This window comes from Heterodontus francisci, chromosome 34 (assembly GCF_036365525.1).
Source record: "Heterodontus francisci isolate sHetFra1 chromosome 34, sHetFra1.hap1, whole genome shotgun sequence".
Classification (NCBI taxonomy): domain Eukaryota; kingdom Metazoa; phylum Chordata; class Chondrichthyes; order Heterodontiformes; family Heterodontidae; genus Heterodontus; species Heterodontus francisci.
The window spans coordinates 30,562,374-30,576,632 of record NC_090404.1 but is presented as its reverse complement, the minus strand read 5'-3'; the positions used below and the strand labels follow the sequence as shown (position 1 = coordinate 30,576,632).

The 14,259-nt window shown below is 45.3% G+C and overlaps 1 protein-coding gene across 1 annotated transcript in view; it reads left to right on the top strand.

The window, feature by feature from the left end:
- The first annotated feature begins 329 nt into the window (after nt 1-329).
- Nucleotides 330-14,259, top strand: part of LOC137349302 (zinc finger protein 585B-like) — a 77,768-nt gene continuing 63,838 nt past the window's right edge. The window contains exon 1 of the mRNA XM_068014844.1: nt 330-1,394. The gene's annotated coding sequence lies outside the window, so the exon portion shown is untranslated. The remainder of the gene's footprint in view (nt 1,395-14,259) is intronic.

Here is a 14,259-nt window from a genome sequence, read left to right as displayed (position 1 = left end):
CCGTCCATTCTCTGAGATGTAAATGGCAGTCTACACTCCCCAGAATGCTCCGCGAGAAGGAATACGGCCTATCTCGATCAGAAGGGCGGCAACGCGCAGGTGCGGAAAGGCCCCGCCCCCAGAGGCTGCTTCTCTGCGTGGAGCATGCGCGGTCCGGTCCAGGAAACTGAGCAGGGGCTGAGTGCAGTCTGAGCAACATCGAGTCAGAGCCGCTGGGCCTGTATTGAGGACACTGGAGGAGGGAGCACCATTAAAGCGACGGTGTAGCGTCTCCCTTATCCGAGCCGTCAATTCCAGCTTTCTTCTGAGTCAGGAAGCCTGTGAGTTGATTCACTGATAAGTATTGTAGCTTTGTTTCCCTTTCTCCAAAGTTAGGACGTTAGTCCAAGGAGCTGGAAATTAAACATTCCAGTTTCCATCAGAATAAGGGGCAGCTTCCCTAGATTTAAGTGACACCAACAGAGGGGAAGTGAGTAGCCGGTGAGTTCTCTCTTTTTTATTTTTAAATAGTGAGGTTTATTAGTATTAGTAAGGTTTATTAGTTGAAGCAAAATTTATTAACGAATAGAAAGAGGAATGTTTGGGCTTCTCCGATCTCTGGAGTGCACATCCTGTTCTATAGATCTGCCAGACATTTCAAAAAAATATATATTTCCTTAGCTGCCTTCTCCAAACACTTCTGACCTGGACATCCGTGGATAATGTAATTTCTGATGAACCTGTGGGCCCTTTACCCTAAGGGAAGTGCCAGATTTAGACATGAATATAAGAGATATGATCAGTAAGTTCGCAGATAGTCATACAGCACAGAAACAGACTCTTCGGCCCATTGTGTCTGTGCCGGCCATCACGCACCTACCTATTCTAATCCTATTTTCCAGCACTTGGCCCGTAGCCTTGTATGCTATGGCGTTTCAAGTGCTCGTCTAAATACTTCTTAAATGTTGTGAGGGTTGCACTGGAGTGCTGACTTGGGGCTGCATTAGAGTGCTAAAGTGGGAGTTTTGTGACTGAGGGTAATTAAGGGATAGTTTTATTTCAAGTCTAGTCTTTTATTTAGCAAGTTAACTTAACAGTTGCTGTTTGGGTTGGAGAAGGTGAGTTTTAGACCAGCTTTAAACAGTTCACTCAGGCTCTGCTTGCAGCTGCACCTTGTTAATTAGATAACTGGCTTAAACCAGTTTTCAGGGGCTAGAGTCAGACAGTATAAAAGTGGGCCATCTTACTGTGCTGACTTAGTTTGCACTGGAGTGATGACTTGGAGCTGCATGAGAGGGCTAAAGTGGGAGTTTTGTGACTGAGGGAGTTCGGTGAGTGAGGAGCTCCTTTCATTTCCTACCTGTCCTCAAAGAGCGTGAGGGGAGCCGAGAGTTTCCAAAGAGCACAGCTGACTGGTGAGTACGTCCTGGTGGGTATTTTTCAAACTGGATTGAATTGTAAGTCATTGTTTTAGCAAGACTTAGTTGTTTTTTTTATTAGAATAGTCTTTTAAAGTTTTAAATTTAAAGGGTTTAGTCATGGCAGGAGAACTTAAAGCTGTGGTTTGCTCCTCTTGTTCCCGGATTCCCACATGCAGCATTTCCAGTCCCCGGGACTAGCATGTGTGCAGGAAACGTGTCCAGCTGCAGCTCCTGGAAGCTTTGGTTTCAGAGCTGGAACGGTGGCTGGAAACACTGTGGAGCATCCACGAGTCTGAGAGCATCGTGGATAGCACGTTTAGAGAGGTGGTCACACTGCAGCTGAAGGGATTTGAAGGAAGGGAATGGGTGACCACCAGGCAGTCCAAGAGAAACAGGTCGGTAGTTCAGGAGTCCCCTGGGGTCCTGCTTGCAAATTGGTATTCCATTTTGGAGGCTGATGAGGCTGGTTCCTCCAGGGAGTGCAGACAGAGCCAAGCTTCTGGCACCACAAGCAGCCTGTCTGCACAGGAAGGGGGGAAGAGAGGAAGAGCAATAGTAATAGGGGATTCTATAGTCAGGGGAACAGGTAGGCCCTCCTTGGCCGTCAACGTGACTCCAGGATGGTGTGTTCCCTCCCTGGTGCCAGGGTCTGGGATGTCACTGAACAGGGCATCCTGAAGGGGGAGGGTGATGAGGCAGAGGTCATGGTACATGTTGGTACCAATGACAGAGGTAGAAAGAGGGATGAGGTCTTACATCAAGAATTCAGGGAGTTAGGCAGTAGACTAAAAAGCAGGACCTCTCGGGTTGTAATCTCTGGATTACTCCCAGTGCCACGTGTTAGCGAGTATAGAAATAGGAGAATAGCACAGATGAATGCGTGGCTTAAGAGTTGGTGCAGGAGGGAGGGTCTTAGATTCCTGGACCACTGGGACCGTTTCTGGGGAAGGTGGGACCTTGCCAAGCGGGACGGTCTACATCTGAACCAGAGGGGGACTAACATCCCTGCTGGCGGGTTTGCTAGTGCTGTTAGGAGTTTAAACTAATTTGGCAGGGGGAGGGGACACAGACTCCTAGCAGAATAGGGACACAGCGAAGCACAGGAAAGCAAACAAGTCAGAGGGAATACAATGGAAGTAGGTTTCAAGGGAGTAAGACCAGGATGGATGGTCTCTACTTGCATGCCAGGAGTATTGCAGGTAAAACGGATGAGTTAAGGGCGTGTGGAATTGTGATATTGTAGCCATCACGGAGACATGGTTGAGGGAGGGGCAGGATTGGCAGCTCAATATCCCGGGATATAGAATCTTCAGGTGAGACAGAGGAGGGGGTAAAAGAGGAGGGAGCATTGCAATATTAGTTAAGGAGTCAGTTACTGCAGTAAGGAGAGATGATATCTTCGAGGGGGCATCAAATGAAGCTTTATGGGTAGAGTTTAGGAATTAAACAGGTTGCTAGGTGTTTATTATAGACCCCCATATAGTCATCGGGAAATTGAGGAGCAAATATGTGCGCAATTCACAGAGGTGTGTAAAAATAATTGGGTAATTATATTAGGTGATTTTCCCAACATTAATTGGGATAGTCATCGTGTTAAGAGCTTAGATGGAGTGGAGTTCTTAAAATGTATACAGGAGAACCTTTTAGCTCAATATGTAGAGGATCCAACAAGGGAGGGTGCAATGCTGGACCTAATCCTGGAGAATGAAGCTGGACAGGTGGTTGATGTGTTGGTGGGGGAGCATTTTGGTGATAGCGACCACAACATGGTACAATTTAAGCTTGTTGTGAAGAAAGAAATAGACAAGTTGCAAAACAAGGTTTTGGGTTGGGGGAGAACGAATATTAGTAAAATAAGGCAGGATCTGGCCAAGGTAGACTGGAAAGAGTTACTTGTCGGGAAATCTACAGAAGAGCAGTGGGGGGCATTCAAAAAGGAAATGGGGAGGGTACAGGCCCAACATGTTCCTTCCAGGGTAATAGGTAGGAGCAACAAGCCCAGAGAACCATGGATGACCAGAAACATTCAGGGTACGATGAGAAGGAAAAGAGAGGCTTTTAGCAAATACAAGGAGAGCAAATCAATGGAAGCATTAGTGGAGTACAGAAAGTGTAGGATGGAGCTTAAGAAAGCAATTAGGAGAGCAAGGAGGGGATATGAGAAAGCTCTGGCTGGTAAAAGTAGGGAAAATCCCAAGATATTCTATAAGTATATCAATGGGAAGAGGATAACCAGGGAAAGAGTAGGACCCATTCGGGACCAAGGGGGGAATCTGTGGGTGGAGCCAGAGGACATTGGTAGGGTGTTGAACGAATACTTCACATCTGTCTTCGCCCAAGAGAATGAGGATGCAGATCTGGAACTTAGAGAGAGACTGTGAGGTTCTTGAGCAAATTGTCATAGGGAGTGACAAGGTATTGGAGGTTTTGGAAGGCTTATAAGTGGACAGATCTCCAGGTCCGGGTGATTTGTGTTCCAGGATGCTGTGGGAGGCGAGGGTGGAGATTGCAGGGGCTCTGAGCCAAATTTTTAATTCCTCTCCAGCCACGGGGGAGGTGCCAGAGGACTGGAGAACAGCTAATGTGGTCCCACTATTTAAGAAAGGTTGTAGAGATAAGCCAGGGAACTACAGACCAGTGAGTCTCACGTCAGTGGTAGGGAAACTATTGGAGAAAATTCTGAAGGAGAGAATCTATCTCCACTTGGAGAGGCAAAATTTGATCAGGAATAGTCAGCATGGCTTTGTCAGAGGGAGGTCATGCCTAACAAATTGGATTGAATTTTTTGAGCATGTGACCAGGTGTGTAGATGAGGGTAGTGCAGTTGATATAGTTTACATGGATTTCAGCAAAGCCTTTGACAAGGTCCCACATGGCAGACTTATCAAGAAAGTAAATGCACATGGGATACAAGGTAACTTGATAAGGTGGATTCAAAATTAGCTTAGCTGGAGGAGACAGGGAGTGATGACAGACGGCTGTTTTAGTGACTGGAAGCCAGTGTCCAATGGCGTACCACAGGGATCTGTGCTGGGTCCCCTATTGTTTGTCATTTATATAAACGACATAGATGACTATGTGGGGGGTAGGATCAGTAAGTTCGCGGATGACACAAAGGTTGGCCGAGGGGTTAACAGTGAGGTTGAGTGTCTTAGGTTACAGGAAGATATAGACAGGATGGTCAAATGGACAGAAAAGTGGCAGATGAAATTTAACCCTGAAAAGTATGAGGTGATACACTTTGGAAGGAGTAATGTGACACAGAAGTATTCAATGAATGGCCTGACACTGGGAAGTTCCGAGGAACAAAGGGACCTTGGCATGTTTGTCCATAGATCTCTGAAGGCAGAAGGGCAGGTTAATAGGGTGGTGAAAAAGGCATATGGGACACTTGCCTTTATCAATTGAGGCATAGATTACAAAAGCAGGGAGGTCATGTTGGAGTTGTACAGAACTTTGGTAAGACCACAGCTGGAGTACTGTGTGCAATTCTGGTCACCACATTATAGGAAGGATGTAATTGCACTGGAGGGGGTGCAGAGGCGATTCACCAGGATGTTGCCTGGGATGGAATATTTAAGCTATGAAGAGAGGTTGGATAGGCTTGAGTTGTTTTCGCTGGAGCAGAGAAGACTGAGGGGTGACCTGATCGAGGTGTACAAGATTGAGGGGCATGGACAGGGTGGATAGGGAGCAGCTGTTCCCCTTAGTTGAAGGGTCAGTTACGAGGGGACACAAGTTTAAGGTGAGGGGCAGGAGGTTTAAGGGGGATTTGAGGAAGAACTTTTTTACCCAGAGGGTGGTGATGGTCTGGAATGCCCTGCCTGGGAGGGTGGTAGAGGCAGGTTGCCTCACATCCTTTAAAAAGTACCTGGATGAGCATTTGGCACGTCATAACATTCAAGGCTGTGGGCCAAGTGCTGGCAAATGGGATTAGATAGACAGGTCAGGTGTGTTTGATGCATCGGTGCAGACTGGATGGGCCGAAGGGCCTATTCTGCACTCTTTTATTCTGTGATTCTGGGTTCCTGCCTCCACCACCTCTTCACACTGTTCCAGATTCCAAAAAAAAAAATTCCTCTAAACCTTTTGCCCTTACCTTAAATCTATGCTCCCTGGTTATTGACGCCTCTGCTAAGGGAAAACGTTTCTTCCTATCTATCCGATCAATGCCCCTCATAATTTTGTCTACCTCAATCAGGTCTCCCCTCAGCCTTCTCTGTTCTAAGGAAAACAGCCCTAGCCTATCCAGTCTCTCTTTATAGCTGAAATGCTCCAGTCCAGGCAACATCTTGGTGAATCTCTGCACCGTCTCCAGTGTAATCACATCCTTCCTGCCCAGAACTGTACACAGTACTCCAGCTGTGGCCTAACTAGCATTTTATACAGCTCCATCATAACGTCCCTATTATATTCTGTGCCTCAGCTAATAAAGGCTAGTATCCCATATGTCTTCCTAACCACCATATCTACCTGTGCTGCTGCCTTCAGTGATCTATGAACAAGTACACCAAGGTCCCTCTGACCTTCTGTACTTCCTAGGGTCCGACTGTCCATTGTATATTCCCTTGCCTTGTTAGTCCTCCCAAAGTGTATCACCTCATACTTCTCACGATTAAATTCCATTTGTCACTGCTCCATCCATCTTACCAGCCCATTTATATCGTCCTGTAATCTAAGGCTTTCCTCCTCACTATTTACACCACCAATTTTCCTGTCATCTGCGAACTTACTGATCATACCTCCTATATTCATGTCTAAATCATTAATGTACACTACAAACAGTAGTTTGCGGTACACCACTGGTCACAGGCTTCCACTCGCAGAAACAACCCTCGACCATCACCCTCTGCCTCCTGCCACTAAGCCAATTTTGGATCCAATTTGCCAAATTGCCCTGGATCCCATGGGCTCTGAATTTCTTCACCAATTTCCCATGCGGGACCTTATCAAAAGCCTTACTGAAGTCCATGTAGACTACGTTAACTGCTTTACCCTCATCTACACATCTAATCACCTCCTCGAAAAATTCAATCAAGTTAGTTAGACACGATCTCCCCCTGACAAAGCCATGCTGACTATCCCTGATTATTCCCTGCCTCTCCAAATGGAGATTCATCCTGTCCCTCAGAATTTTTTCCAATAGTTTCCCAACCACGGATGTTAGACTCGCTGGCTTGTAATTACCTGCTTTATCCCTGCTACCCTTCTTGAATAATGGTACCACATTCGCTGTCCTCCAATCCTCTGATACCTCTCCTGTGGCCAGAGAGAATTTGAAAATTTGTGTTGGAGCCCCTGCTATTTCCTTCCTTGCTTCACATAACAGTCTGGGATACATTTCATCTGGGCCTGGGGGTTTATCCACTTCTAAGCCTGCGAAAACAGCTAATACTTTCTCCCTTTCAATAATAATATATTCAAGTATATCACAATCCCCAACTCTGATCTGTACACCAACATTGTCCTTCTCCATAGTGAACACAGATGAACACTAATCATTTAAAACCTCAGCGATATCCTCTGGCTCCACACACACAGATTGCCACTTTGGTCCCTAATGGGCCCTACACTTTCCCTGGTTATCCTCTTGCCCTTAATATACTTACAAAACGCCTTTTGGATTTTCCTTTATCTTGCCCGCCAGTGTTTTATCATGTCCCCTCTTCGCTCTCCTAATGACTTTTTTAAGTACCCCCCCCCCCCCCCCCACAACACTTTCTATACTCCTCTAGGGCCTCTGCTGTTTGAGTGCTCTGAATCTGGCATAAGCCTCCTTTTTTTTCTTTTTGATCCAATCCTCTATATCCCTTGATGTCCAGGGTTCCCTGGATTTGTTGGTCCTACCTTCACCTTAACGAATACATGTTGGCTCTGAACTCTCACTATTTCCTCTTTGACTCCCACTGGTCTGATGTAGACTTTCCTCCAAGTAGCTGCTCCCAGATCCCTTTTTATCATATTGAAATTGGCCTTCCCCCACTTCAGTACCCTTATTTCCGGTCCGTCTTTGTCCTTTTCCATAACTACCTTAAATTGTACAGAGTTATGGTCACTATCCCCGAAAGTCTCCCCCATTGACACTTCTGCCACTTGTCCGGCTTCATTCTCTAGGATTAGGTCCAATACTGCCCCTTCTCTTGTAGGACTTTCTACATACTGGCTCAAAGAGCTCTCCTGTATGCATTTTAAGAATTCCACCCCCTTTAAGCCTTTTGCACTAAGACTATCCCAGTTAATATTGGGGAAGTTGAAATCCCCTGCTATTATTATCCTATTATTTTTACATCTCTCTGAAATTTGCCGACATACCTGCTCCTCTATCTCTCCCTGACTTTTCAGTTCAAATTCAAATGGAAGATTATGATGTGGTGGCCATTGCGGAGATGTGGCTGCAGGATGGTCGGGACTGGGAACTAAATATACCTGGTTATAAAGTTTACAGGAGGGACAGGGAAAATGGCAGAGGGGGTGGAGTAGCCTTACTGATTAGAAATAATATCACCTCATTGGTGAGGGAGAATATAATGAGGGGAAAGCATCTGGTGGAGACCTTATGGGTGGCATTGAGGAACAGAAAAGGATCTAAAACTGTAATGGGTGTTGTGTATAGACTCCCTGATAGCAGTTCTGAGGTGTTAGATTGTATAAATGCACAAATTAGGCAAGTGTGTAACAAAGGCAGAGTAGTATTAATGGGGGATTTTAACTTCCACATAGATTGGGAGAGGCAGCTGTCAGAAAGGTAGTGAATTTCTGGAATGTGTCCGGGATAGTTTTCTACAGCAATATGTCCTAGATGAAACAAGGGGACAGGCAATATTAGATTTAGTTATGAGTAATGAGCCAAATTTATTTAGTAGCCTAACTGTGCGTGAACATTTATCAAATGGTGGTCACAACATGATCAAATTCAAGGTAGCGTTTGAAAGTGAAAAGCACGAATCAGTTACTAGAATTTTAGACTTGGGTAAGGCTGACTTTACCGGGATGAGACAGAGACTGTCCATGGTAAACTGGGTAGATCTGTTAATGGGTCAAACGACTGAAGAACAGTGGAGAATACCCAGATTTTCCAAGACTCCCCTGCTGTCCCCAGAGTTTCACTGCACTGAAGAGATCCTGACCATTGTGTCATTGCTTTCTGTGGATAGTGTCCTCTTTAATCCACATGCCAAGCGGGATGAAGTGCACTCTGTCAGGAAGAAGTTCATTTCTAGTGAGGGTGATCACATGACCCTACTTAACATATATCAAGCCTTTAAAAACGTAGGAGGACATAAGGTAAAAAGTATTCCTTCACATTTTTTTTCTCTGAGTGTTTGGGAACCGAGGAATTGCTTGTCAAAATAAGATCAAGGCCCAACTAAGTCATCCGCCATGCTGGTGGTCACATTATGCAATGATAATGGAGTTATTGTCTAATCACAGAAATCAATCTCCAATAATTAGTCTACAACAGATCCAGACATGAGGCAAGGAAAAACCCAGTGGTGGAAAGCTTTGACAGTGCTATCAAGTGGCATTTACTCAGCAATAACCTGCTCACTGATGCTCAGTTTGGGTTCCACCAGGGCCACTCATGATAGTTTTGGTCAACATGGACAGAAGAGCTGAATTCCAGAGATGAGATGAGAGTGACTGGCCTTGACATCAAGGCAGAATTTGACTGTATGTGGTATCGAGGAATCCCAGCAAAATTGTAGTCAATGCAAATCAAGGGAAAACTCTCCATTGGCTGAGGTCATACCTAGTGCAATGGAAAAGTGGTGTGGTTGTTGGAGACCAAATATATAAGCCTCAGGACATCACTGCAGGGGTTCCTCAGGGTAGTGTCCTAGGCCCAATCATCTTCAGTTGCTTCATCAATTACCTTCCTTCAATCATAAGGTCAGAAGTGGGGATGTTCAGTCCCATCTGCAACTCCTCAGATACTGAAGCAGTCTGTGTTCACATACAGCAAGACCTGGACAACATTCAGGCTTGGGCTGATAAGTGGCATGTAACATCTAACCATTTTGGCTTGATATTCAAAGGCATTGCCATCACTGAATCCCCTACCATCAACATCCTGGGGGTTACCATTGACCAGAAACTTAACTGGACCAGCCATATAAATGTTGTGACTCCAAGAGCAGGTCAGAAGCTGGGAATTCTGCCGCAAGTAACTAACCTCCCAACCCCCAAACCCACCACCATCAATAAGACACAAATCAAGAGTGTGATGGAATACTGCCCATTTGTTGGACAAGTACAACTTCAGCAACACTTGACAAGCTTGATACTATCCAGGACAAAGCAGCCAGCTTGATTGACACCTCATCCACCACCTTAAACATTCACTCCCTCTACCTTAGGCACGTCGTGGCAGCAGTGTGTACCATATACAAGATGCACTGCAGCAACTTGCCAGGGCTTCTTTGATAGCACCTTGGCTAACTAACAGGAAACAGAGTGTCGGGATAAATTGGGCATTTTCAGGTTGGCAAACTGTAACTAGTGGAGTGCCACAGGGATTAGTGCTGGGGCCTGAACTATTTACGATCTATATTAATGACTTGTATGAAGGGACCGAGTGTATTGCAGTCACATTTGCGGATGATACAAAGATAGGTGGAAAGCAAGTTCTGAGGAGGACACAAAGTGTCTGCAAAGAGATAGACAGGTTATGTATGTGGGCAAAAGTTTGGCAGATGGAGTGTCATGTGGGAAGATGTCAGGTTGTCCACTTGGGAGAAATAGAAAAGCAGAATATTATTTAAATGTAGAGTGTGCAGAATGCTGCAATACAGAGGGATCTGGATGTCCTTGTACAGGAGTAACAAAAAGTTAGCATGCAGGTAAGGCAGGTAATTGGGAAGGCAAATGAAATGTTGCCATTTATTGCAAGGAGTACGGGATATAAAAGTAGGAAAGTCTTGCTCCAACTGTACAGGGCATTGGTGAGACCACACACTGGGCAAGAGATGCAGGGGGAATATGAGAAGACCTTTGTTAGGCAGTGGGTGGTAATGACCTGGAACTTGCTGCCTACAAGGTTGGGGGAAGCGGACACAATCGTTGACTTCAAAAGGTAACTGGACGGCCATTTGAAAGAAATAGATTTGCAGGGCCATGGAGATTAAGCAGGGGAGTGAGACTGAATTGTGCCATGGAGAGCCAGTATGGACTCAGTGGGCTGAATGGCTGTCTCCTGTACCATAAATGACTCTTTGTGAAGCACTTTGCATTTCTTTACGTTGAATTTTATCTACACCAAATGCCCTATGTCCGCGTATTTCCAACTTGTGCTGTAGCTCAACTTTGTAATCAACCACCATAATTTTTTCTCATCTTTAAATTTAGCCACTCCTAACTCCAGAGCAGTGTAAAAATTTTAAACAAAAGTAGTCCCAAAATAGCCCTCTGTGGGACCTAGACTGATCACAATCTCTGTACCAATACACTTTGGGATATGTCAATCAACTAATGACATGTCCATTGTAAAATATTTCCACAGATTCCCGCTTTCTTTGTTTTCAGTACCAGCCTTTCCCAAGGAGCTGTATCAAAGGCCAATCTGAAATCCAGGGCCACTACATTCACCACTGCACCCCTTTCGAGCTCATTGTCACATCCTCAAAGAAAACCAGTAAATTATGTTGACAAGACCTTCCCTTTTTGAACCTATATTGACCGTATTATGGCTCAATGATCTTAACTTTAATAAAGGATTCCATAACTTTATTCACAATAAACGTCAAACTCATTGGTTTGTTGTTTCCTAGGCCACTTTTGGTACCTTTTTTTAAAAACAGGACTAATGTCTGCCTTTCCCCAGTCCCAGGCACCTCTCCAATATTTAGTGACTTTGGAAGATTTGGAGCAGAGTTTCCTTCCCAATTTCTTGAAGGATCCTCGGATGCATCTTATCCGGACCCTGAGATTGGTTGATCTTCAGTTTGCACAGCTGTTTGGTAACCATGCGAGTAGTGATTTGAATAGTGTTGCAACTCACCTCTGCAACACCCCTTAGTTCTCATTCTGGATTAAATAACCTGTCTTCTCAGTAAAATCTAAGGCAATGTGTAGCATCAGTTGTCAATCCCTCACCAATTTCATATCCTGTTTAATGTTTAGAGTCCAGACTGTAAAAAGATTAGACGATATACATAAGTATTACATAAGTTTTATAAATGACCTGGAAGAGGGTGTAGAAGGGTGGGTTAGTAAATTTGCGGATGACATGAAGGTCGGTGGAGTTGTGGATAGTGCCGAAGGATGTTGTAGGGTACATAGGGACATAGATAGGCTGCAGAGCTGGGCTGAGAGATGGCAAATGGAGTTTAATGCGGAAAAGTGCGAGGTGATTCACTTTGGAAGGAGTAACAGGAATGCAGAGTACTGGGCTAATGGGAAGATTCTTGGTAGTGTAGATGAACAGAGAGATCTTGGTGTCCAGGTACATAAATCCCTGAAAGTTGCTACCCAGGTTAATAGGGCTGTTAAGAAGGCATATGGTGTGTTAGCTTTTATTAGTAGGGGGATCGAGTTTCGGAGCCACGAGATCATGCTGCAGCTGTACAAAACTCTGGTGAGACCGCACCTGGAGTATTGCGTGCAGTTCTGGTCACCGCATTATAGGAAGGATGTGGAAGCTTTGGAAAGGGTGCAGAGGAGATTTACTAGGATGTTGCCTGGTATGGAGGGAAGGTCTTACGAGGAAAGGCTGAGGGACTTGAGGTTGTTTTCATTGGAGAGAAGGAGGAGGAGAGGTGACTTAATAGAGACATATAAAATAATCAGAGGGTTAGATAGGGTGGATAGTGAGAGTCTTTTTCCTCGAATGGTGATGGCAAACACGAGGGGACATAGCTTTAAGTTGAGGGGTGATAGATATAGGACAGATGTTAGAGGTAGTTTCTTTACTCAGAGAGTAGTAGGGGCATGGAACGCCCTGCCTGCAACAGTAGTAGACTCGCCAACTTTCAGGGCATTTAAGTGGTCATTGGATAGACATATGGATGAAAATGGAATAGTGTAGGTCAGATGGTTCCACAGGTCGGCGCAACATCGAGGGCCAAAGGGCCTGTACTGCGCTGTAATGTTCTAATTCTAATATTTAAAGAAACATTTAACGAAATACAGAGTGAGTATATACCCCTGAGAGGAAAAAGCTCTACTTCACAGAAAAAACAGCCATGGACAACTAAAGAGATTAGGGTAAAAGCAAAATACTGCGGATGCTGGAAATCTGAAACAAAAACAAGAAATGCTGGAATCACTCAGCAGGTCTGGCAGCATCTGTGGAAAGAGAAGCAGAGTTAACGTTTCGGGTCAGTGACCCTTCTTCGGAACTGACAAATATTAGAAAAGTCACAGATTATAAGCAAGTGAGGTGGGGGTGGGGCAAAAGATAACAAAGGAGAAGGTGCAGATTGGACCAGGCCACATAGCTGACCAAAAGGTCACGGAGCAAAGGCAAACAATATGTTAATGGTGTGTTGAAAGACAAAGCATTAGTACAGATTAGGTGTGAATACACTGAATATTGAACAGCAGCAAGTGCAAACCTGAAAAAAAACCTGAAAAAAACAGTGGGTAAGCAAACTGAACAAGCTAAGATGAAATGAAATAAATGCAAAAAAAGATTGTAAAAAATGTAAAAAAGAATGTAAAAAAAAAAGGAAGAAAAAATAACTAAAAATGAAAGTAAAATGGGGGGCTGTCATGCTCTGAAATTATTGAACTCAATGTTCAGTCCGGCAGGCTGTAGTGTGCCTAATCGGTAGATGAGATGCTGTTCCTCCAGCTTGCGTTGATGTTCACTGGAACACTGCAGCAATCCCAGGACAGAGATGAGAGCAGGGGGGAGTGTTGAAATGGCAAGCAACCGGAAGCTCAGGGTCCTGCTTGCGGACTGAGCGGAGATGTTCCGCAAAGCGGTCACCCAGTCTGCGCTTGGTCTCCCCAGTGTAGAGGAGACCACACTGTGAGCAGCGAATACAGTATACTACATTGAAAGAAGTACAAGTAAATCGCTGCTTCACCTGAAAGGAGTGTTTGGGGCCTGGGATAGTGAGGAGAGAGGAGGTAAATGGGCAGGTATTACACCTCCTGCGATTGCAGAAGGTGCCCTGGGACGGGGACGAGGTGGTGGGGGTAATGGAGGAGTGGACCAGGGTGTCGCGGAGGGAACGATCCCTTCGGAATGCTGACAGGGGAAGGGAGGGGAAGATGCGACTGGTAGTGGCATCACGCTGGAGGTGGCGAAAATGGTGGAGGATGATCCTTTGGATATGGAGGCTGGTGGGATGAAAAGTGAGGACAAGGGGAACCCTGTCACGGTTCTGGGAGGGAGGGGAAGGGGTGAGGGTAGAGGTGTGGGGAATGGGTCGGACACGGTTGAGGGCCCTGTCCCCTGCCTATTTACCTCCTCTCTCCTCACTATCCCAGGCCCCAAACACTCCTTTCAGGTGAAGCAGCGATTTACTTGTACTTCTTTCAATGTAGTATACTGTATTCGCTGCTCACAGTGTGGTCTCCTCTAGAAAATAGGCGACAGGTTTCGATAGAGGATCTGGATCGACGCAGGCTTGGAGGGCCGAAGGGCCTGTTCCTGTGCTGTAATTTTCTTTGTTCTTTGTTCTGGGCACCACACCTTGGGAAGGATATAATGGCCTTGGAAGGAGTGCAGTGTAGATTTACCTGAATGATACCTGGACTCCAAGGGTTAAATTACGAGGAGAGATTACATAAATGAATCATAGAGTCATTACAGCACAGAAGGAGGACATTGATCTTTTTGCTTCCATCCCAGCTCTCTGTAGAACAATCCAGTCAGTCCCATTCACCCACTCTATCCCCGTAGTCCTGCAGG